The following is a 25,263-nucleotide window of genomic DNA, read 5'->3' as shown; positions in this document are numbered from 1 at the left end:
CTTGTGCAAAATGCAGCGGCCAGATTGGTAACAGGGACCAGACAGTCTGAACATATAAAACCGATTCTGGCCCGCTTGCACTGGCTGCCTGTATGTTTCTGAGCTTGATTCAAGGTGCTGGTTTTGACCTATAAAGCCTTACACGGCTTGGGACCACAATACCTGATGGAACACCTCTCCCAATACGAACCCACCCGTACACTACGTTCAAGATCAAAGGCCCTCCTCTGGGTGCCTACTCCAAGGGAAGCTCGGAGGGTGGCAACAAGGAAGAGGGCCTTCTCAGTGGTGGCCCCCAAATTATGGAATGATTCTTTTGACGAGGTGTGCCTGGCGCCAACACTGTTACCTTTCGGCGCCAGTTCAAGACTTTCCTCTTCTCCCAGGCATTTTAGCATGTGTTTTATACTATTTAATTTTTAAATTGTGTTTTAAATTGTTTTTATTAGATCTGTTTTAAATTGTATTTGTTTTAATGTTTTTAGTTACTGTAAACCACCCAGAGAGCTTCGGCTATGGGGCGGTATATAAATACAATAAAAAAATAAATAAAATAAAAATCAATACCTCGGCACAGTCATTAACCAAAATGGAGACAATAATCAAGAAATGAGAAGAAGGCTAGGACTGGGGAGGGCAGCTATGAGAGAACTAGAAAAGATCCTCAAATGCAAAGATGTATCACTGAACACCAAAGTCAGGATCATTCAGACCATGGTATTCCCGATCTCTATGTATGGATGTGAAAGTTGGACAGTGAAAAAAGCGGATAAGAGAAAAATCAACTCATTTGAAATGTGGTGCTGAAGGAGAGCTTTGTGGATACCATGGACTGTGAAAAAGGCAAATAATTGGGTGTCAGAACAAATTAAACCAGAACTGTCACTAGAAGCTAAAATGATGAAACTGAGGCTATCATACTTTGGATACATCATGAGAAGACATGATTCATTAGAAAAGATAATAATGCTGGGAAAAACAGAAGGGAGTAGAAAAAGAGGAAGGCCAAACAAGAGATGGATTGATTCCATAAAGGAAGCCACAGACCTGAACTTACAAGATCTGAACAGAGCGGTTCGTGACAGATGCTGTTGGAGGTCACTGATTCATAGGGTCGCCATAAGTCATAATCGACTTGAAGGTACATAACATCCATTATTTTTATCTTTAACAATAATAAAGAAAAGTTAAAAATAAAAATGGTATCTAGCTGACATCTTACAGCTTTATATTATTTTTATTTATAGTGCTTATGGCATTTATAGTATTGGAAGTGCGAAGTGCCTCAAAGTAAAGCTGTGCTCCACTGAGTTTTACCTAGCGCAAATGACATCAAATTGGAAATTGAAAACACACTTTAAAGCTAATTGAAGGAGGATCATTTTTTGAGTTAGTATCCAACCTGTAGAACCCTGGACAGAAGGTTACAGACACTTGCTTTTTGCCACATTAGTTAAGTGCAGGCAGTACATTAAAAAAACACAGTTTACTGCTTCCCCTCAGCTTAACTCAGTGCCCTGGGTGACCCCCCTGCTCACCCACCGCTAAGACCGGCTCTGGCCAAGATCCAGGAGATGGCCGGTTGCCACATTCTTTAGAAACAACACGTTCTTGTGGCACCTTATAGGTGAGCACATGTACTGTGGCTTAAGCTTTCATGGACTACAGCCACCTCATCAGGTGCGTGAGGTGCTACCCTGCTGCAGGGAGTATAACTGCACCTGCCTGTTACCTTTGTTCTTTTGCAGCGTGGCCAAAACTGGCAAGCTGCTTACTGTGACTCATCAGTATAGTTGCCGACCTTTGCCCTTGAGAGGTCTGGGTTTGGGTTTACAGTCCTTTGCACTGTTTCCTCATACAAGAGACTTTGTTTTCAAGGAAGTCTTCCTTTTTGTGCTTTTGCTGGGAGCGTCGTCGTAAGTTAAAGCCCCCTCTGGCTCTGGTTCTGTGGCTGGGGGTTTGTTGAAGAAAGGCAATCCAACTAATGGGGTTGGAGAGGAAGAAAGCCTGAAATGTGGAAATTCCCTTGGCCTTGCCATATACTTGGTAGGTGGCATAAAGGGCCCGTGCATGCTCTAGAAAGGGCAGGGTGAACCTCCTGAAAGAGGAGTGGACCTGGGGCCTACTTTCCAGGTTTGTTTGGGCATCCTAGCTGGCCATCTGTCTGTGCTTCACATACAGGTTTAACAAAACTGAGGGGAAAGAGGAGCTTCTGTCTTTGCAGGGCTGCTAGGCTCGCATGTGTTCTTCAAATTGGGGGTGTACTTTCACAAATGAGCCTTCGCCTTTTTCCTCCTCAAGCTCAGACTTGGCCTACCTGTTGGGTAAGAACATTGCCATAAGTTACTGGGAGTCTTTCTGGGGCCAGTCCAACAGCTCTAGGCATCTTGGGGCTTTGTGCTGAGGACAAAGGGTGTTTTAAAAATGTTTTGAGTGATCAGCCCAGGCTGTGCAGTGTCCGGCTCCCCTCACTGTGCAGCAGAATGGATCCTTGCAGGCTCTGCATGACTTTTAGCATATGATTAGTGCTGCTTTCCATTCCTGCAGCTCTTGTTTGCAGAGTGCTTGAAGTCCTTGTTGCTGCCATCTGCTCCTCCTGTTTGTCCTGTCTGCCCCACAAGGCTGTGGCTGAGAGGGAGGTCTCTTGGGTCCAAGTCCAGCCTTCTGTCCATTAGGTTTGTGGTGGCTCTGTCAGATAATGGGCAGCATAAGGTCCAAATCCAGGCTTTATTGATCAGCTCAGGCCCCACTGTCAAGGCAAACACTCATGTGCTTGAAAGGTGACAGAGTTCATGTTGGAATGACTCCTCCTTCACAAAGTTCCTTTTTCCACACCCTTCCTTCTTGGGCTGATGATGTGGGTTTAGGCGAAGCAGTTGAACTTCTCCCTTGCCCCGCAGGGTGGCAATGAAGGCCCCAACATGGTGCCCTCAGCTTTGTGAGACACAACGCATGGTTTATAAACACTCCATTCTTCCAACTTGAGGAGTTGGGGTTCTGTTCAAAGTTTTTTGCTGGCAGAGTGAGGAACAGAGTATTGGGACTGTTGCTATTTAACTTGTTCATAAGTGATCTGGACAGCCTTTCCCAGCCATTTGGTCCCCAGATGTTGTTTGACTGCAACTCCCATCATCCCCAGCCAGCATGGCTAATGGTCAGGAATGATGGGAACTGTAGTAACATCTGAGGATCCAAAGGTTGGGAAAGGGTGATCTAGAGTTAAGGGTAAGCAGTGAGATAGGCAATTTGATGATGACATCAAGACAAAAAGAGATTGTGAGGAACTCCAGAAAGATCTCTTCAAGCTCTGTGAATGGGTATTAAAATGGTAAATGCGGTTCAGTGTAAGCAAACATAATGTGATGCACATTAGGGCAAAACAAATTCCCTAATTTCATATATACACTATTGGGGTCTAAACTGGTGGTAAATGAGCATCTTTTGTTGTCAGTATTTTATTACTGCTTTCCCCCCATAGGCTGTCTCTCAAGATCATTTCTTATGTTGTGTGGTCACCGTTTGTGTGCTCTTTTGGGGCTTCTTCTGAATCTGCAGTAGTCCAGAGGCTGTGTTGGGTTTTGCATATTTTTACCCAGATGAATTAGGTTTTCTTGCAGGTCCTGAATAAGGACGTCCAGGTTTGTGTGATGGCAGAAATGATGATATCTTCATCAGTCTTAACGCTAGCTCTCCCCACAACTCTTTCCTTGTGTGTGTTGATCCATGTATATAACTGTTTGTGCTTCAGACTTAACAGCCTTTGACACCTTCTTAGAATTGGTAGTGCACAATTCAGTGCCAAAAGTTACTAGAGTCAGATTTGACACTTCTTGGTCTGGATGCTCTCCCTTTAATTGTTTCATGGAACTATCCTGAAACATTTTAATAGGAAACTTTCTTGTTTCAAAGGGGCACGAGTGCAGTTTATTTTTATGTTGGATATGAAAATCAGCCTGCAGGAAGCCTGTACCAGGGATGCCATGGCGGGCACAAAGGGCCCTTATCAGCATACAATGGCTCCCTTGTAGGAAAGGCATCCCCTGAGGGTTTTAACAGTTGGAGGAATCTGTTTGCATGGGTCTGAACCAATTTCTGAATGGATCTCCTTCTCTTGTATGGTCTGAAATAATCTGAGCTTACTGTTGGTAAGTTTGGCAAGACTGCATTTCCTACATGACTGAGGCTTCAAGCAGGGCCTGCTGCCCTCTTCTTTCATTGTGCAGCACTGACTTGAGAATGCATTTGCTGAAAGCTGTTCTTTGTGCACCCTGTCTCACTTTGACCCATGTGTTTCTGGCTACCCTTTTTGTTTTCCTATGGCATGAAATCAATACAATTTAAGTTGAACAAGCAGATAAATATATTAACATCCTCTTGTTATGGTCTTTCTCTCTCCTTTTGCCTTCCTCAAGGTTGGACCAGATACTGATGGAAGGCTGATAGGCACATCTCTCCAGTGCACCTACCTGTTTGCTTCTGCACAATTTGATCAGAAGGATTAGGTTAGGCCTGCTTTGGCCAGTCTTCACTAGAACCCCCTTTTGCTGCATCTGATGATTTGAGAACACGTCTTTCATTGTTTAAGGGATTTTTAGGCTGCCTTTTGGTGTGTCTGCTCTCTCAATGTGAGTTGCAGCTTGTCGTTGTGCTCAGACAGCTTCACTGGCTGCCAATTATCTTCTGGGCCCAATGCAAGGTGCTTATGTTAGTATTTAAAGCCCTAAATGACCTGAGACCCAAATATCTGAGAGAAACTCTCCTGTATCAACTTGTCCATGCATTAAGATCTGTGGAAGAGACTTTTTTTGATGGTCCCTAGTTGAATGATGTGGGTCATATAGGAAGCCATGGAAGAGCCTTTTTTGGTGATGACTCCATGTCTGCACAATGAATTCCCCACTGAGGTGCATCTTGTCCCAACTTCATATTCATTTAAATGCCAGGTAAAAACTTGCTTTCTTTTGTCAGTCTTTTAGAGGCTGATGGCTGAAGTCATTTCTGAGTTCTGATGCTAATTGTTTATGTATTTATGAGAATTATTTTAATGTTTTTGTTATGTTTTTTGTACTGCTTTGTATTATTTTGATGTAAACCACCTTGTGACCATTTTGGTGAAGGGCAGTATAGCAACATCGTAATAAAAAAAATTAAATATTAAAAATCCAAAACCTTAAAATGACAAGTAACAACATTAAACATGAGAGCAGCAAATAAAACACAGCAGGCATACAGTCCTCTAAATGCAGACTGGAATATACAGTCTTCAAGGCTTTCCTAAAGGCCTCTCACCCAATTTGGAGAGATCCTTCTGGAGTTCCTCGCAATCCCTTTTTGTTTAAGCCACTGTGAGTCAGAGCAAGACTGATTCGCAGTTGTGTGCTCGAGGGAGGGAATAACTCAACTGTTAATTCCTTCAGTGAACAAGCGGATAAAGAACTCAAGTTTAATAAATAGCCTTTTTCCAGAGGAGGTTTGTGTGCATTGCCCACAAGAGCTGCTCCCTAGTTTTTGAAGTCTTTTGTCTTCTGCAGTGTCTCAAAGCTGGGCAGCCTTCCACTGAATGGAGCTAATACTTGCATTGGGTTTGTGCTGAATTATTGCCTCATTTATAAGCTATAAAGTTTATTGCTGACTTAGTAGAAATCTGTGAGATTGAGCCTTTCAAGGCCAGCTTTTCAGGAAAGAGCTCTACTTTTCCACTCCATTCTTGTATCACTTGTGTGCTGGCAACTTGCTTGCTGTGTTTGGATGCTGGCCGTTAGTTAAGATGGGGATAGACAGCTGGGTACCATCCAGATATTGTCAGACTACAGTTCCCATCATCCCTGATCGCTGCCCATGCTGGCTAGGGCTGATGAGAGTTGTAGTCTTGACAATACCTGGGGGGCACCCAGTTGTCTCTCCCTTTTTTAAGTTGTTGTTGTGGCCTGTTCCATTCATATCTTTACAGGACAGGCTGGGGCTGTTAGGCTCTCAAATGCTGCACTGCATTTAGAAGGCCTGCCTTGAACTCATCAACACAGGAGGAGATTGTCTCGGAGGACTGCAAGGTTGCCTATGGATGGCAAGACTGTCTAGAGCTGGAAAATTCGGGCTTGTGCTGTGTATGGAGAGAGGAAGTGTTAAACCCCACTGTGTTCACAAGAGCACAGGCACAATACCTTGAAGTCTGTTTGCAGGGTAATCTCAGTCCTGTACCGCACATGGGGGCCTGCCAAGGCACAAAGAGGCAAAGAAGCATATGCCTCGTTGAAAAAGGAGTGTTCACCTCAACACAGCTCAGGGGGCGATGGGGGAAGTGGATGTTTCCAACCTGTGACAGAATTGTCTTGGGGAACCCAGTTGTCTTTGCAGGCATTGAGCTGCGGCTGTAGGATCTTTCGTATATCCAGCAGATTCCCCACAGATCCGCACACACATCCCTCCCTGAATGTTATGCAGCAGCATAGTTCTTTGCCTTGTGCTTTCTGAAATCCTAAAGCTGCTTTCTTTCTGTTTGTGCACAGTATGTACATGAATAGCAGCTCGTTCCCAAGTAATAGAAAATTAATGCCCCCATAAATCTTTGAAGCCTCCTCCAGTTTGCATCAGGGATGTTTCTGGCAGTGGTGCGTGTGTCTCCCCACTGCTCTTCATTCGCTGCTCCCCTTGTAGTGTCTTCCCTCTGGCCATAACTTTGTTAAATTGCCTCCCTTTTGTATGACTTCTTGCTCCTAGCAAGCTCCTGATGGGAGATGGTCTCACGAGCAGAAGCTCCTGCTTCCCCTCGACAGGAAGGCAAGACCTGGAATCTCAGGATGGGTCTCATGGAGATGGCTTTGCTTCTGTGCCTGGAGTGGTGGTTGTGGAGGAACGTTGCAAGATGCAGGCAGTATGCGTATGTGGCGTTGTGGAGGGAAGGGAAGGCGAGTCTGGCAAGCTGTAGGCAACAGAATGGCTCCTTTCACAGCCCCCTTGAGGAACTGGCAAGTGCTGACGTGGAAAGGGCCATCTTGCAGGCTTCTGGTGGGGCTGGAGCTCAAATGCTTGAGCCAGAGGCACTTGGCAGCGCCGGCGTAAGTGCGCTAAGACAGTTCTCGCACCCATTGAGTTATTTACTCCCATGTAGGAGTGGCTTTACCTCAGAATGCTCTCAAAGTGGCTTATGTGGTAAAAATGCATGCTAATAACACCAAACATTTAAAACAATAATATACATTAAAAGTGAGCATCCAATAATGCTACAATTAACAGAACACCCTTCCCACTTACCAAAAGGATAATTGCCTCAAAATCAGTGAAGGTGCTTGGAACTTCAGCCTGTCAACAGCTGCATGTCTCATCCTGTCAGAGTGCCCCCCCCTTCATAAGCTGCTGGCTTCAAGGGGTTGAGGTAGGGCCTTCAAGGGCAAACTGCTGCATGGGACCAAGAGGGGCAACATTGAGCATGTTCCACACGCTTTGTCTTGGCTGCCCAAGGTAGAATATGCTGAATATTTCAGGCAGAGTAAAGTAAACTCTCTCCTTCTTTCAGTGTGGATCTCCTGCTAACGTGGGAGATCTTTGGAGAAACCAGGAAGCCAACAGCAGGGGGAGGGAATTGTACTGGAAGCTGTAACAGCAGCTTTTCCTCTTGGGTGCCCTGCTCTCTCTTGGCTGTGACTGAGCCCACCCTCGCTGCTGAGCCAAAGAGCTGAAACTGCGGGAGCAAATTCTTCAGCAGGGCCTGGCTGAGAGTTCATGTGGGGGTGAACAAGGAGTGTGGGTGTTTTCAGAAATGGCTGTCTTGTGCCCTCAACACGGCCAGTCGGGTTGAAGCAGCCCTTTTGGCTTCAAAAACTTTGCATTTCAGAGTGAATGGAAAGCCTCTTGAAACCTTCACACAGGGAAGGCCGTTCCTGTATCGCTGGGTAACCCAGCTAGTTGTTCCCCAGCAGTGAGATCAGGACGCAGAAGCTCACAAATTCCTCTCCAGGGGAGAAGTGGGGAAAGTGCTGCCAGGCCAATGGGCCTGCTCCCAGCCCCTGTGGTTTCCCCCCTCGCTGTCTGCAAGGGGCAAGGTCCACTTTTGCAAAAACCTTGGCTTCGCTTTTGGTTCCTCTGATGGCTGCTGCTTCAGTGTGGGCTGCTCCTTTTTGCTGTTGCTTCAACTGCCCCTGTAGACTTGACCAGCCTCCCACTTGTAGCATTCTGAGGCCCGGCACGTCACTGGTCAGCAGCCAGCTGGGCTTTTGTCTGTACCTTCCCAAGTGTGCTTCGGCTTCTGGCTTGTGGCGTGGGAATTGTGGAGCCGAACCTTTCCTGGGCATTGTGGCTGTCTCTCGTACACAGGACTGGCCCGGAGGGACTGGCAGAGATGAAGTTCATTCCTGCACACTTTGGCTATGTGATTTCTGGGCAACAACTACCTCTCTAGCCACTGGAACAAACAAGCTCTCTTCTACCTCATTCCAGGGAGGCTGTGAAGGATCTGAATCGATTTGAAATAAGTAATGGATTGGGTAAGAGAACAAATTGAAATGTAATCTTAGGGGAGAGGCTGATTCTTCTGCATTGCAAGTGTAAATTCCTAGTGTAGCAAAGGGCAACTTAGAATTGAGGCATTGGTCCATGAAGGAGATGCCTGCCTGGGGTTATGTTCAACTAAGACAGGTGTGGGGAACCTCTGGCCCTCCAGATATTGCAGATATTGCCAGTGTGGTGTAGTGGTTAAGGTGCTGGACTATGACCTGGGAGACCAGGGTTCGAATCCCCACACAGCCATGAAGCTCACTGGGTGACCTTGGGCCAGTCACTGCCTCTCAGCCTCAGAGGAAGGCAATGGTAGACCCCCTCTGAATACCACTTACTATGAAAACCCTATTCGTAGGGTTGCCATAAGTCAGAATCGACTTGAAGGCAGTCCATTTCCATTTTTTTACACCTCATCATCCCTGGCCATTGGCCATGCTAGCTGGGGCTGATGGGAGTTGTAGTTGGACCACAGGGTCCTCACACCTGAACGTAGTCTTACTCAGAGTAGACCCATTGGAATTAATGAGCCTAAGTTAGTAATGTCTGTTGGCTCTACTCTTAGCAGGAGTAGTGTTGAATACCACATTTGGTGTCAGTGTTCTTTTGGCTGGGGGGGGGTCTTTGTTCCCCTTCAGAGGGGTGGGCCCTTGGGCAAGTTTTGTATGCCACCACCATCCTCCTGGTTTTGCTGGAGTTTGCATCTGTCAGCCTTCTCTGAGCTCCCTGGCCCCTTCTTAGTGCCCTCATATTCTATTGCGTTTTGTTGCAAAGCCAAGAACTCCCACCTCTCCTCTAACCCACCAGTCAATTTCCATGAATGATGTTTAGCAAGCTATGCTTAGGGGTGGGAGATCTGGGCTTCGTGAGCTGGCTTTGCATGAAAAGAGCAGTGCATGGCTCTTCCATTGTCCCTTGGGCCCAATGTCATCTGCAACTGTGGCTGTGGGAGTTGGCCTGCTGGGGAGGGACAAAGCTGCAGTTTGCAGGCTGGGAAACAATGGCTCCGTCTCTGGGAATCTCTGGGGACCCATTGGGCCAAATGTGTAAGGAGGAGTTGGGGGGGGCAGGTTTAAGAACCTCCACACTTCTCTCTCCTCTTGACTGTTGTTATTTGGGCATCTCAGAATCTGATTTTTTTTCCCCCAAGCTATTCCTTTGGCGCAAGAATCCACCTTGACCAGGGTTCATGGATCCACAGATCTCTCCCTCTGAGGCTTGGCTTGCATTGCATGCTGCTCAGCCTCCCGTGGCAAAGAAATACTCCTGTGCATCTTTCCCACCCTTTGCTCCTGGCTTGCCTGGAGTCCTTATGTTACTGCTCATTTGGTTCCTGAATCATTTCCTGTCAAAGCCGTTGTTCCTCTTCTCTCAGCCGGTGCTGGTGCTCAATACTCTGGTGGGAGTGGGGAAGGCCAGGAAGAAGCAAGCAACCCCAAAGGATGCTTTGTTCCCACAAGCTGATGCAGGGCCCAGCATAGGCGCAACACTCACGCTGGCCATCTGCACAGTCTCCGTGATCTCCCTTCCACTGTATTCTAACCATGTGTCATTTCCTGGAGGAAATGTCACAGCGGCAAGGCATGAGTAATTGGGATGACATACTGTGAGCTTCCTGCTCATCGCAAGAGCTGTGCAGGGAAGATGTGTTTGGAAGGAACCCAGAGAGGGGAATGCGACTCAGAAAGAAACGATTTTCAGATAAGTGGCTCAGTCAAGAGTTTAGAGGTCAAGTGCACTGAAAGGGAAACCAGGAATTTAGGGATAGGGGCTTGTTCTTGTGTTCCTCATAGCAGGGTGCGTGCAGGTACTTTGGGTTTCTTGTTGACTTTGATATAAAAATGGTAATTGAGTGTGCTTGAGGATGATCGCTTTGCTAGGAATTCATTCCTTTGTGGAGGCTGAGGTTAGGGTCCTCTTCTGCTGACTGTAAGAAACATCCACAAGTTGGTTGTGGAGCTCAAAGGAGGCAGGCTTCCATAAGTGCGTGTGCGCGCATGCATGCCCATGTGCTGTAAAAGTGAGCTGTGTTGGAGACCAAAACAGAGAAACTGGTTTGTGTTTAGAGGGCCTGACTGTCTCTGCTGTGTCCTGTTGTCACTGCTTCTTGAGTTGGACTTTGGCTTGGAGAGGTGAGTCATCCATAGCCCACCACAGGGATGGTGGGATTTCCTGTCTCCTGTAGAACCCACTTTTTTCCTGGAGAACCTCTTATCCTTGTTCTGAACCCAGCTTGACTCAGGTTTGCTTGGTGACCACACTTCAGGTAGTATCTATGAAGGCCCCTTTACCATGTTGTTTTGCTCCCATTAATTTCTGTATGGCAGTTCAGTGTGTGAAGATACAAACTCTTCCTCTGGGCTTGCCAAGTTTTTTCGGCAGATGAGTCTAGAAAAGCTGGTATTCTGAGCATGTTGGAACATTTCAGATGTGGTACAGCATTAGGAGGAATGTGCATGGAATGAATTTCACATGGCTTCTTAAGATACTTCTGTATGAATCGAATCACTGTTTGCTCCTACAAACCCTGTGAAAGAAATTAGCCTCAGAGTTCATTTTACCAGGAGAATGTTGCATTGGAAGCACCTTGAAATTGGATAAGTCAAACGCTGGTGTCTCTGCCTTCTAAGCTGTTTGCCAGTCTAACTAAAATTATGATACCTTCTGTTTGGTTTATATGGATCCATGCATTTGAGAAGCTTCATTTGAACTAGATTTGTGCAGGAGATGTTCTCTAAAATAGCCTGCATCTTTCAACCTGGGAATTGTTACTAGCCTGTGCCCCAGGGCGTCCAACAGCCCGACCACAAATGCATCCTTTGTTGGAGATAAACTGTCCTCTGAAAAATAAAGGGATGTGTGTGTCCGGAGCTGTTTGTCTTGCCCGCACTATTCGCCTTGCTCCTCTTGCCCAGTTGCTGGTTTGCTGAGGGAGGCAGAGGATTGGCCATCATTGCCATCACTTCTGGTAACATTTATGGAAACTTTTATTCTCTTCAGCATACACAGGGGCCATCACCTATGTCAGAACTGTGCTTAATTTATGCTGCAATCTTGACCAGGCCATCTGTTGCAGTCCTTTTGATTGACTAGTTCAATGAGACTTGCATAGTGTGATTATTCTGGTGTAAACATCTTTTCTATCCAGCAAAGTCAAAGTCGGGGTCAAATGCCTTCAAGTCTTCACTTTACAGAGCAGGCTCATTGTTGGGGTCTCAGCTTTGCAATTCCCGGGTTGGGGAGACTAATGTACAATGGAAGTTTGGTCCGTTACCAACCTATGCTTGTGCTGCATGCATTGCGGAGCCGGCTCATCTCTGATCCTGTTGCTTTTGTCTTTTCTTGATTTCCACACCCAGTTCTTCAGCATCCCTTTGTACCTGTTGTCAGTCACACACTGCACATCTGCAAATATATTTATCCTTGTGACAAACGGCAATGCCTTCTCATTGGGGGTTCAATGTATGCACACCCATGTCACCTGCAGCAGGATGACAGTCCCACTGTGAGACTTGTTTTTGAACCTGCAATGCATTCATGTTGGCTGTTCACTGCTGGAGGAGTGTTGCTGTTCAATTCATGCTTCGCCAGCTATAGTTTTGCGCTAAATTGATGTCTGAAGACCCAGCAGTAGTTTCCTGCTGCTTTCCCATGGGTTGATTGAAAGAGAGCATGAGGATCATCTGGGAGGGGACCATTGCTACGTCTGCCCTCCTGGAGAGAGAAATCGTTTGGTGGAGTGCCCTTGTTGAAGACAGCCTTCAGCTATCAATGGGGAACTGTGGAATGAGTCTGCAGTGCAGCAAGTATACAGTGCCAATACTTGGGTAGTGTGCCTTCCCCAGCCTGCTCTCGCTTTGCTTGCTCACTGAGTCACAAAAAAAGCAAACAAGCTGTTGTCTCTGTGGTAGACAAGCTCCAGAATCCAGGAACTGTTGCCTAAGGGCCACTAAAGCTGTCCAAGACTCAGCTGGAGCTGAAATGCCAATAAACTGGGCACAGAGATCTTCCTCTTCTGAATGCAGAAGTGTTCAGCATATGCCCTTCAGAGCAGCCTCTTTTTGCCAGAGTTCTCAGTGACGTTTTTGTGCATGTGGCTGCTCCAAAGTGTAGATGTGTCACACACCATCTTCTAGCATCAAACCTAAATTGGCCCTTGGAAAAATCTAGAGAAATTCAGGGAGTTTCTACAAGCATTCAGAGCAAAGGCTGATTTTGTTACCATTAGTGGACCCAAGGAATCTAGAGCGCAGACCTGTGCCCTAAGTCAGGCTATTGTTCCCCTATTTCTGGAAAACTTTCAGGGAGCCCCCCATGGCCAGGTCTTCTTCAGAAAAATCATGACACTCCTTTTCTCTGCCACCTCCAGCTAATGCTGAAGCCACAAGATGGTTAACTCTAGCAAGAGGTGATTCTGTTCTTCCCAAAGAGGTCCCCACCTAGTATGGCTGAGGAAGTCGCTCACAGGGAAGGCTCTCTTCCTCTTTCTATTTCCCAAGTGAGGAGCCAGCCGTGTCACTGAGAGGCCACCAAGTGATGGCTGTAGCTTGCCATTGTTATGAGCCGTGGGTTGTATCCAATGCTAGCCCTGCTCAGAGTAAATGGAGATAGACCACCTTCAAGTTGATTCCGACTTATGACAACCCTATGAAGAGGGTTTTCATGGTAAGTGGTATTCCGAGGGGGTTTCCCATTGCCTCCCTCTGAGGCCGAGAGGCAGTGACTGGCCCAAGGTCACCCAGGGAGCTTCATGGCTGTGTGGGGATTCGAACCCTGGTCTCCCAGGTTGTGGTCCAGAGTCATAAGAAATGCTGCCCTGGGCTCCCGCTGAGAGGAAGAGTGGGATATAAATCAATCAATCGATCAATCAATCAGTATAAATAAATAATTTGAGGAGGTCCCGTTCTGAGAACATTCTTGCCTGGCAAGGTGTATGAGCAGCTGAAATGAATTCTGAAATATTATTATTATTATTATTATTATTATTATTATTATTTATTTATTAGATTTGTATACCGCCCGACTAGCAATAGCTCTCTGGGCGGTGAACACAGAAAATACAATAAAATCACATAGTATAATACAGCCAAAAACATATAAAATAAAATAATTTAAAAACAATCACAGCAGATTTTAAAATTACGTTAACTTAAATTAGTATGCCTCGGAGAAGAGGAAGGTTTTAACTTGGCGCCGAAAGGATAACAATGTCGGCACCAAGTGCACCTCCTCGGGGAGACCATTCCACAGTTCGGGGGCCACCACTGAGAAGGCCCTAGATCTTGTCACCACCCTCCGGGCCTCCCTATGAGTCGGAACCCGGAGGAGGGCCTTCGTAGAAGAACTTAGAGTACGGGCGGGTTCGTATCGGGAGAGACGTTCCGACAAGTATCGTGGTCCCGCGCCGTATAAGGCTTTATAGGTTAATACCAACACTTTGAATCTGGCCCGGAAGCATATTGGTAGCCAGTGCAGGCGAGCCAGAACAGGTGTTATGTGCTGGGACCGCTTGGTCCTTGTTAACAATCTGGCCGCCGCATTTTGCACTAGCTGTAGCTTCCGAACTGTCTTCAAAGGTAGCCCTACGTAGAGCGCGTTGCAGTAGTCCAAACGCGAGGTTACCAGAGCATGAACAACTGATGTAAGGTCCTCCTTACTCAAATAGGGACGTAGCTGGGCTACCAACCGAAGTTGGTAGAACGCATTCCGTGCCACCGAGGCTACTTGAGCCTCAAGTGAGAGGGAAGAGTCTAGAAGGACTCCCAGACTACGAACCTGCTCCTTTAGGGGGAGTGTAACCCCATCTAGGACAGGGTATGTATCCACCATCCGATTAGAGAAACCATCCACCAACAGCATCTCAGTCTTGTCAGGATTAAGCCTCAGTTTGTCTGCCTGGGACTCTGAAAAGTTGCAGCCAGGCAGGATAGGCAGTGCTGGTCCAGATCCACCTTCCTTCACTTGGTGGCTTCCCCTTGGCCATAGCTGGCTGGGGCTGATGGGAAAATGGAAATGGACTGCCTTCAAGTCACTCCCGACTTATGGCGAACGTATGAGTAGGGATTTTGTGGTAAGTGGTATTCCGAGGGGGTTTCCCATTGCCTCCCTCTGAGGCTGAGAGGCAGTGACTGGCCCAGGGTCACCCAGTGAGCTTCATGGCTGTGTGGGGATTCGAACCCTAGTCTCCCAGGTCATAGTCCAACACTCCAACCACTATGCCACAGAGTAGGCCCATTGAAATGTCCATGACATGATAGGCCTATTAATGTCATTGGGTCTACTCTGAGTGGAAGTGTGCCTGCAGACAGGGCTGGCTTGTGCTTGGAGAGCATTCTGTGCATTGTGGGGTTCATTTATTTATTTATTTATTTATTGGATTTCTTAGTCGCCCATCTGGCTGGCTAACCAGTCACTCTGGGTGACGTACAAAATTTGAATGGTGTATGCCTGCAGTGCAGACATATCCTAAGTCTTCAGCAATACGAACACTAGCATTAAACATTTCAATTGACAGATAGTATGAAGGGCTGGATTAATATATTATTCACCGTGTTTTACTAACATCATCATGCTTTACTAAAATTGGGGCTCAAGCGTATTTATGAAAAAAAGTAGTGCCTTTTCCCTTCACCAGCAGCAGGGCTATTCCACATCTCAGTAGGAAAACTCCCAAGCACGCAAGCAAGCAGCAGCTGTCTTAGTGGCAGCAGCATTGCTAACTGGAACATATTTTATTTAGGCACAGATATTTTCTTTATACCAGTTTTTCTACATAAACCCTTGCGTTCACCTGGGCAAAGGTTTACCTGTAATTAAAATAAAGCTTGCCAGGCATTGTTTCAGTAAAGCCAAAGGGTTATTCAGAGAACTTAAGAAGAGCCTGCTGGACGAGTCCAAAGGGGGCCCATCCTTTTCTCAAGGTGGCAAGCCAGATGCCCTTTATGGGAAGCCAAAGGTGACCCTCTTCTCGCTGCAAAGAGGACCTCTTCCTTCTTGCTCACAGGAGTAAAAGGAGGCCAGCAAAGAGGGTGCAAGCAGCAGGATGTGCCCTCGGGAAGCTTCCCCTTGACACTCAGTGGCAATAGAAGGCAGCTTGGCCCTAATAACAATCCCAAATCTTTGTTGCTGAGACCCCTCTTCAGATCACTGCTGGTCTGTCAGTTCGAGTAAGTGCAAGGCTTCTGTGTGCTCATAGGATCCTACTCATGTGTTGGGGGTGGATGAGGGGCGAGTGGACTGCTTCTGTGGGGGGCCTGGAGGGAGGCTGGAATCTTCTTTTGTCCATAGTAAATACTGCAGACACATGCAAGACATCCTCCCCAAGGCTTGAGGAGAGCCTGTTCAGTTTGCATGCTTTGCAGTAAATTGCATTTTTAAAAGGGGGGGGGTGCTTGAAGAGTCTGGCTTGGGGATTGACTTGCAGAGGGAAAGGGGGATTTGGGCTGTCTGCAGATGGGCTTCTCTGTGTGCTGTGTCCCTAAGCTGCTGCAGGGGGTGTAGACTGTCAGGGGTTTGGATTGGCCAAGGCAGCCCTGGGGCTCAGCTGCTATGGGTGGATTCTGCTCTGCTTCCTGCCTGCCAGGCTCTGGACCCACATGCTCTTCCTCCTGGCACAATGGAGCACCCGTGACTCCTGTCTGCAAGCCAGACTCTAACCACCATCTGACCTCTCCCAGGATAGCAGGGAGTGGGAAATGGTGCTTCACTCTTCTCCCCCCCCCCAGTGTTGCTGGAGCCACTGTTGGAAACTGGAGCTGGAGGAAGAGCAGCCCCATCGCTAACCATCCCTTGCAAAGAGGTTTTTTGTGCAGGGATGAAAAGGTGTGGAGGACCATCTGGCATACGTGGATCCCCAAGAATTATAATTCTGCTCCACTACAGCAGGTGTGTGGAGCCCTTTGCCCTCCAGATGTTGCTGATCTGCACCTCCCATCGGCCCCAGCAAGCGTGGCCAATGGCCCAGGGACAATGGGAGTTGTAGTTCAGCAACATCTGGAGGGCCCAGGTTCCCCACACCTGCCCTACACATAGTGTGTTATAGCAGGAAGGCCAGCCTCCCAAGCCCTTCCAGAGGTGAGAGGCTGGCAGAGGCCAGCCCAGTCCCTTCTGTCTATGCCGCCCAAGAGGGAGGGCCTCTGAAGAGCCGTAGTGCTGGCTGAGCTTGGATCGTGCAAAACCTGTGCCTTTCTGGCCACTCAGCTGTGCGCCTTCTCCGCATGAAGAAACCAAGATTTTATTTTTATTTTTTATTTTTATTTTATTAGATTTCTAAACCGCCCTATAGCTTTCTAGCTCTCAGGGCGGTGTACAAAAGGTAAAAACAGATTAAAATACAATAAACATGATAACAATACACTGTAAAATATAGAAACAAAATCAAGACAAAGACAAATTAAATAAAATTAAATTAAAATGCCTGAGCACAGAGGTAGGTCTTTACCTGGCGCCGAAAGGATAACAAAGAAGGCGCCAGGCGTATCTCATCAGGGAGGGCGTGCCATAGCTGGGGGACCACCACTGAGAAGGCCCTAGTTCTGGTTATTACTCTCCGGGCCTCCATATGCGTTGGAACCCGGAGAAGGGCCTTCGATGTCAAACGTAGTGAATGGGCAGGTATATAGCGGGAGAGGCGTTCCACCAGGTATTGCGGTCCAATGCCGTTAAGGGCTTTATAGGTAAGAACCAACACTTTGAATCTGGCCCGGAAACATATTGGTAGCCAGTGCAGCTGGGCCAGGACAGGGGTTGTATGATCATATTTTTTAATCCCAGTAAGAACTCTGGCCGCAGCATTCTGCACCAGCTGAAGTTTCCGAACCGTCTTCAGAGGTAACCCTACGTAGAATGCCGTTCAAGCCTGCTTGCTGGTAGGGTAAGACTTTGCAAACATATAAGGGATAGTTCTGAAAGGTGAACCAGTGGCAGCATGAAGCGCAAATTCCTAACAGTGAGCCTCCCAGCTTAGGTCAAATCTCAGCACCAGAGGTCTCGAGTGACGTTTTAGGACCAGAGGAAAACTCATAAGCCCCTGTTTTTACCCAGAGCGGTGAGACTACTTTCCTACAGGGAAAACACATGTGCACTCTGCAGGTCTCGAAAGGCTTAGACCACTTGCCTCCTCTGCTAATCCCCTGGTCCTTAAGATGATGCTGAGGAGCGGGGGGGGGGGAGGGAGTGCTTCTGTGCAGCCAACTTGGCACCATGCTGCTATTTAGGGTAACCCTCCTGTTAACCCTTCTCCTGGCCTTAAAAGCCCAGAGTCAGGCGGCAGCAGGCGTAGTGCTAGGGCCATGGCATAAGGGACTGGCTTGGGCCTTAGCAAAGGCAGGGCTTGGCTGCATCAACCGACCTCTTCTGGTCTTGTCAGGCCTCTACTTTGGCTAATCAAAGGCACAGTCCCTTGGCCTTAGCCCCCCTGCACCCCGTGTAGTAGGGAGCTCTTAATACTGGCCTGCCTCTGAAGGATGTCTGACAGAATATGTGCGAAATGGTCTGTACAGCTGAAGTTGGTATGGTTGGCAGTTGGCCAAGGAGGGGTGCCCTCCGTTCCGTTGCTTAGCTCCGCAGCATGGAAGGGCCTCTGAATGCCTGCTGTGAATGTACATCTTGTGGCCTGACCAGCTCTTGCTACTGAGCTCTTGTCAGGAATTGCCACAGTGCATTATTTATAATGCTGATTATGAGAGTTAAACAACCCGGGCAGGCAGGAAGCTGTTTCCCAACTGTTGAAGTGGCCAGAGCGTGACATGGGGCACGACTGACCTCCTAGCAACGTACCACCAGAGCTCTTGCATCTACACAGCCTCATTTTGGGCTCTGTGCTGCAAAATTCATCAGTCAATGCCTTGATGTTTCCCTTGAAGGCCCGGACTTCGAATGATCTTACTGGGCTGCTCCAAAGGCTGCTGCCGGCCTGCCAGGTTTCCATGGTAACAGAAGCTGTTCTCAGTTGGTGGGGTGGCAGTACATTAGTGGTTTGGCCTTTCTGTTTTGCATTGCTGTTGGAAGAACAGGCCTGGATCTGCAAGCCCAGTTCTGAGTTCTGTCTGAAGTGTCGTTTGTGAGATGGTTGGAGCATCTTCATTCAAGTGTTGCCAGAGTTGCCCCCACCTGGCCCTGAGAGATGGCAGCTGTCACATGTGGCCTAAATCTCTTTCTGTCCTGGGCAGAGAGATTTACACAAAGCTGGATATTTTCTCTGTCTTTCCAGCTTGGCTTGGAATGTTCATTTGGTGTGTTATGTGGAGGCCAAAAGTGCAATGTGTCCTGCTCACAAGTCAATGGCGCATGAAGCTTCTGCATGTTGTTCAGCTACTGGGTTTGAGCAGGGGGATAGTGAATCATAGAGTTGGAAGGGGGCCTACAAGGTTGAGTCCAACCCCCTGCTCAATGCAGGAATCCAAACTGAAGCATACCTGGCAGGTAGCTGTCCAGCTGCCTCTTGAATGCCTCTAGCGTTGGAGAGTCTACCACCTCCTTAGGTCACTGGTTCCATTGTCATACAGTTCTAACAAGTAGGAAGTTTTCCTGATATTCAATCGAAATCTGGTTTCTGTAACTTGAGCCCGTTATTCAGTGTTCTGCATGCTGGGAAGATGGAGAAGAGATCCTGGCCCTCCTCTGTGTGGCAATTTTTCAAGTACTTGAAGAGTGCTATGCTATCTCTCCACAGTCTTCTCTTCTCAAGGCTAAACATGCCCTTCTAGTAATCACTGCATTGTTTTCAAGGTGCTCACAGACTGACCACTTTATAATGTGCTCCATAATTTTCCCAGGGATTGTCCTTTTTGAAGATGGAGACAACATTAGCCCTCCTTCACTCATTCGGCATTTCATCCATCTTCCACGATTTCACAAAGATAATAGATAGTGGTTCCAAGAGTTCTTCAGCCAGTTCCTTCTATACTCTAGGATGCAGTTCGTTGGGCCCTGCAGATTTGAACTCATTCAAAGTGATTAGGTATTCCTTGACCTTTCGTCTATTAATCTCAAGGTGCATTCCTGCCCCTTCAAGTTTGTCAAGAGGGTTATGTGTTTGACATGTTTAATCTTTGTAGATCTAATTGGGGGGGGGAGAGAGAGAGACATTATCCCTGATCATTTCCCTTGTTGGCTGAGGCTTATGGGAGCTGGAGTCTGTTAACATTTGGAGGCCCACAGATTCTCTGCCCCGGGGTTCAGTTGCATATTACGACTGCAGTTGTTTGTGGTCTGGCTCGCTTTCTCCGGTGATCTGCTCTGCATGCATTTTGAGAGCTTTGTCATGTTCGCTAGACTTGCAGCCTGAAATGTTGTCCCCTGCTTTCACAGGGCTGTTGAAAGCCACTGGCTTGCCTGTAGCCCCCCCCCCCAGTGCAACATAGGGATAGAAAAAATAGGTGATACCATACATCTTGAGTGACTGGGCATCCTCCAGCTCTCCAGAGCTGTGCTGCACTTTGGAGGCCCCCCAAGCCCCTTGGAAGTGCATCCTAGGAAGGAGCTTATAGCTGGGGGGGGGCGGGGAGACCGTCCTAGCAGCCGTGCTGTTGGTTGGATGTACTCGGAGGTCTTGGAGGGCCCAGGGTTGCTACAGGGATGCTGTTTTGGACCCCAAGCTTGGGAGCTTGCCTTTGTTTGTATGCTGTGTCTCCAAGTCATCCCAGGAACCTCAGCGTGCCACAGCACAACAACGGACATGATCTCAATTCCAAGCTTTGGAGAGGGGATTGGCTCTTGCATGTTTTGCTGTGGCAACATGGAAGTGCTGCCTGATGGAGGAAGCCCAGCTCTCCTTCTGAGCTTAGGGTTGGCAACGGGGCCCAGGAAGTGGGGGGATTGTCCCTGGCCCTGTGCTGAGTTCTGGAGCCACAGTGTGAGGTCCGGGACAAGGCCCTGCCCATTGGGTGGAGGGGGCAGGGGAGTGGCATCCACAGTCTTATGGCTGGCTGCCAAGGCAGGTCAAACTCTGCACCCTCTTTCAGAGTGGTGCAGCCAAAGGAAGTGGGGCTGGGAAAGAGAGGAGGCATACACACCCTAAATGTTGTGTCTGAGGCACGTATACCGTGGAGGGAGTGAGGCCACCGCTGGAATCTGGATCTGGTCTGTTTGCTGCAATCTAGAGAGACGGAGAAACTGAAGAATCCTCCAGCCTTGGATTGGGGACTGGTTAACATGCTGTCTTGGGAGGGGCAGTGGGGGGGGGGAAGAGATCTGTTTTCCAGGGGTCTTCTAGCCTACTGAGCCTGAGGAGAATTTAGGGTTGACATCTCTGATTTCCAAATGCAATCAGACACTGCAGTTTCCTTAGGAAGGCGGCAGCAATTGGATCAGCAGCCCGGGATGATTGTGCATGAAGGCTGTCATCTCAGATTATCTCCTCGGCAACCCAGTTCCTTCCTCCTGCTCTCTGGGGTCACTCCAGTTAATGCTGTTTCCCAGGGTGCTGCCGGCTGCCTGGGCTGCTTCCCACATACATGATGATGATGACGACTACTACTATCCCACCCTTCCTTCCAGAAGGAGCCCAGCATGGCAAACCAAAGACAAAACAGTAAAGGATTCTAAAGAATGGCAGAGGGTAGTTGTCTGTTTAAGGTTCACTTTGCTGTGAGGTCGGGGACAGGTTGTGTGCAAAACTTCAGGTGATCTTGATCAGGGATGAGGAAAGTTCTTGGCCTAGTGGGCCCGCTTTGAGGATCTGCTCCTCCTGAGAGCCAGCTTTGACAGACAGGTGATGGGGTAACTTGTCAATCAACCAACATCATTATGACATCATATAATTGACAGATGGGTTGCCCCTCACACCTGTCTAAAGCCTTTTGTGCAGCACTTCCCAGGCGCTTGGGAAGCACTGAGCACAGGGCTGTCAAAGCCCTTCGTGTGGCAATTCCCAAACCCCTGACAACCAGCTCGCCGTTGGGGGTTTGGTGAATGGCGCATAAAGCTCTTTGCAAGCCCTGTGCTCAGTGCTTCCCATACGCCAAGCATACAGTTGGCAGAGCTGCTTCTGCAGGGACTGGCTGCGTGATCGAGGTCTCCACAGGGAACTCTGCTGTGGGGCCAGTTCAGCAGGATTGAACTCCCCGATGGGCACTGACTTCAACACTGCTTGCTGCAGGGATCGGCTGTGCAATCAAGTTCCCTACAGAGAACCTATTTGTGGAGCCAGTCCAACCATGTCTCTACCTGCCCCTTACCTGATGACATCAGGTTTGGGGCACGTGGGAGTGGTTCGGGGGAAAAGGCCTCATGAGCCAAATGGAGACCTGTGCCGGGCCAAATTTGGCCCATGAGCCAGAGGTTCCCCACTCCTGATCTAGATGGTGCTGTTGACCTACATCAGAAAATAGCCCTTGGTTCTCAAAGCGAGGCACAAGTTGCTATTTAGCAAAGCCTTGTTTTGTCATCTTTCACTTGGGGAGCCACAGAAAGCCATCTGGAACATGCTTCTGGCTTGGGGGGCTTCCAGCTTGCTGCCAAACTTGGCCAATGCCCTTGACCTCAACGGTGAATGCAGCCTTGAAACCTGAGCAAGCAAGGGGCTGTACCTTCAGCCTGCTCAGGTTCACAAAGACTCCTGGTTCTTTGATCTCGCCACAGCCTGGGTTGGGACCCCTATGTTTGGCATTGGAGCTGCTGGGTTGGGCAGATTTTTGCATTACTCTTGTTGCAGCCAGCTGTAAAGGTGGGCAATTTTTGTTTCTAGAATAAACCCAATTTCAAAATGTGAAATGTAATATGGAGGAATCACAGTTCTGTTAGCCAGTGATGCGTGCCGACTCTTCAACAACAGCAAAGAAAACACAAGTAAATCTGTGTGTTGGTGACTGCGAAGACTTTCTGGCTTGTTTGGGATTGTGGCAAGCTTCCATGGGAGCTTCTGTCTGCCTTTGTCTGCCTGAAGTAGTGATGCAGCTGTCTTTCTAGAACACAGGGGGGCAGCAGCACCACCCTTGATGCCTACTGAGCCTGGCAGGATTTGGGGCAACAGAGGCAGAGTAGGCTTCTCGATTGTCCCAGGCCGGAGTTTTCAGTGGCCACACATTCTGCTCTGTTCGCATCTTTGTCTGCTACAAGAGGGACTCAAGTTGTCATTCCCTGTGCTGTTTGTTCCATAAAGTTTGGGGAATTGTCAAGCAATGGTATGGTCTTCAGCAGGGGAAGCCAATATGGTGCCCTTCAGATGTTGCTGGAGTACAGCTCCCATCATCCCTGACCACAGGCCGTGCTGGCTAGGGCTGATGGGAATTGTAGTCCAACACATCTAGAGGTTGACACCAAAGGTCCTTCTGAGGCATTGATGGGGAACACCACTAGGACTTAGCTACCTTGTGCCTTGCTGTGGGGGCACATCTGTACTGAGGTATGTGTTGCAAGATGATCTCCCTGTGAAGAAGGTACCGTTTCTCTTCCTGCATCTGCCGGCTCGCTTTCGCCTCTCTGGAACTGTCCAGGTGTGAACAAGGAGGTCACGCCTTTGGCTGCCAGCTTCTCCTGGCTGCCTTGCACAATACCTGCTTATCAGCCCCTCCCATTATTTTTATTTGTTTTAAAATATATTCACTTTTCTGGGCAAAGCTCATCCAAAGCAGCTTGTAAACAATGAAAACTGCAAATATATTTAAAAATCACTAAAACCAAGGATAAAACAGATTCACAAAGTTAAAAACAAACTCAGAACTTCAGTGGTGTATTAATATTACAGCCTAGATCCAGTGAGCAGGAAGATCATTCAAAACAAATGTGCCTTTTGAGGCCTTCCGAAAAGCCTGAAGTGTAGCCACCTGCCTCAGCATTGCTGGGACGGAGTTCCAAAGGTGTGGAGCCACCACAGAAAAGACATTTCTTTTGTGGTTTCCCATCTCACAGACCTGGAAGGTAGGCACACCAAGAGGGCCTCCAACTGAGATTGCCGTGTATGGGTGGGATTGTACTGGCACAGGTAGTACCATCAGATTGCTTGTGCCCAAACAGGTCAGGGCTTGAAAGCTTAAAAGCACTGTGACATGAACCTGCAGCCCTGGTAGCTGATGCAGCAGTGTGTAGCTGAAGCTGATGGCCGTATACCTAGCAGGACTCTGACAGCTGCATCTTGAACCACCTTAAAAGGTACCGCATGTAGACTGCATTACAGTAGTCTAGTCTGCACGTGACAAGAGTATGCATCACTGTGGCTAGGTCTGATGATGATGATTTATTAGACTTGTTAGTTGCTTGTTACCCAAAATCTCCAAGTGACTTGCACTCACTCAAAAACCTAAAACACGAATACATTATACCATTAAAAGAATTCATGCAAATACCGCTACTGCATGCCACAGGAAGATTTGACAGCTCTCCAGCAGCAAAACATCATCTGAAAACTGTGTTCTTTGGCCAGGTGAGATGAGAAAGATCACCTGGCCAAAGAACACCGTTTTCAGCTGGACAAAGGGATTTTTGTGGGAAAGCTGACTTGGTGAGGCACCTTGTTGCTAGCCCTGCTCTCAGAGGAGGAGCCACTGCTGTTGCCGCTGCCGCCACACACAGCATCCTCACCGCCTGATGGGGTTGAGCTGGCTGCCCTTGGGGCATGCAGCAATTGAGGAGTGCTGGTGCAAAAGGATTAGGAGGAGCCCATTGTGTGCGCGGGGTCCTTAGCTAGAATCCAAGAGCCTGGGTTTGCTTCCCTTGCAGGTGAGTAGAGCCTTGTTTGCAGCCAGGCCATGAAGCAGAGGGAATCTGTAAGACAACCAGCTGCTTAGCACCTGCTCTTGGGCCGTCTGACATGTAAGAAGGACAGAATGATCAGCTCTGGTTTTGTGAACTGCGGGAGAAGTCGTATCTCTGCCTGCGCCTGGGCCCTCTGTGCAAGCTGCTTCCTCCTGCAAGGCTCATCAAGGCACATGGCTAGCCATGGGGAGGGGGGGCTCTCCGTGGATCTTCCCGCCTTCCATTCTCTATCTACCCTCTTATTGGGTCAGGACCATAATTTCCTTCTGCTAGAAATTCAGTGAGTGATGGAGGCAAAGAGTCTTGCCTGGGGGCATCTGGGTGCTCTGTGGCAGAGCTGAGACGCCATCTGCTGCCTTCTGATGAACATGCTCCAAAGGCTGACTTTGCACTCTTGGCTGCTCCTCAGCACCTCCCTTCATGTTTCTGCAGAGGGCAGGTTGATGTCGGGTGTGAAAGCACAGATCTGTGTCTCCTTGAGAACAAGCCAGTGGGTTATAAAATGCTGCCATCCTCTGGAGAAGAGCCTCTTTCACCACCTGCTGCCTTTCTTAGATGAGGAGTGAGTGGGCCATACACCCCCGGCCTGACATTTCTGAAGAGCAGAATGTGTCTGTCAGTAAGTAAAGGAGAGGGAGAGGGAGAGGGGGAAGGAGTCAGCTGTGAAGCGTTAACTTGGTGGAGGCTCCTGCGGGCTTGAGGGCCTCTCCTTCCACCCTGGGCTCCTGCTTGAGATGAGGAGAGCTACCTGGCCTTCCCTGTGCCTTGGTCAGCTCTCTGGAGCTCTGTCCTCTGCACTGGCCTTTCTGCTCTTTGCCTGGGGCGCAACGTTGGGGTTCTGGACTGGGTGGCTTGCGTGGGGTAGCGGTCCTGCCTCTCCCGCTGTGGTGGGCAGAGCTCGGTGGCTTCCTGGTGCCATCCACAGGAGAGCTCCTGCTCCATATGGTGGGGCTCGCCTAGGATGGTGTTTCCAGACCCACCGATGTATGTTTGCTGCTTGAGATGCCCCACCCCCATATATGCTGTTGGGGATGGCAAGACATTTCTTATGGGAGCAGGGCTGAGCTTACTTGTGTGTTA

General features: G+C 48.5%; 1 protein-coding gene across 6 annotated transcripts in view; it reads left to right on the top strand.

Annotated features, from left to right (window-relative positions):
• SIPA1L3 (signal induced proliferation associated 1 like 3) overlaps positions 1-25,263 on the top strand; it is a 79,374-nt gene that overhangs the window by 14,082 nt on the left and 40,029 nt on the right. Inside the window, exon 2 of one of the 6 annotated variants that reach the window (XM_061597557.1) lies at positions 8,311-8,480. The exons of 3 other annotated variants lie outside the window; for them this stretch is intronic. The gene's annotated coding sequence lies outside the window, so the exon portion shown is untranslated. Of the gene's footprint in view, positions 1-1,945; positions 2,047-8,310; positions 8,481-24,615; positions 24,803-25,263 lie in introns of those variants that run through there. 2 more of the 6 variants (XM_061597560.1, XM_061597558.1) reach the window with 2 other exon arrangements.

This window comes from Rhineura floridana, chromosome 15, assembly GCF_030035675.1.
Source record: "Rhineura floridana isolate rRhiFlo1 chromosome 15, rRhiFlo1.hap2, whole genome shotgun sequence".
NCBI classification, from domain to species: domain Eukaryota; kingdom Metazoa; phylum Chordata; class Lepidosauria; order Squamata; family Rhineuridae; genus Rhineura; species Rhineura floridana.
This window is presented reverse-complemented; position numbering and strand designations above follow the sequence as displayed.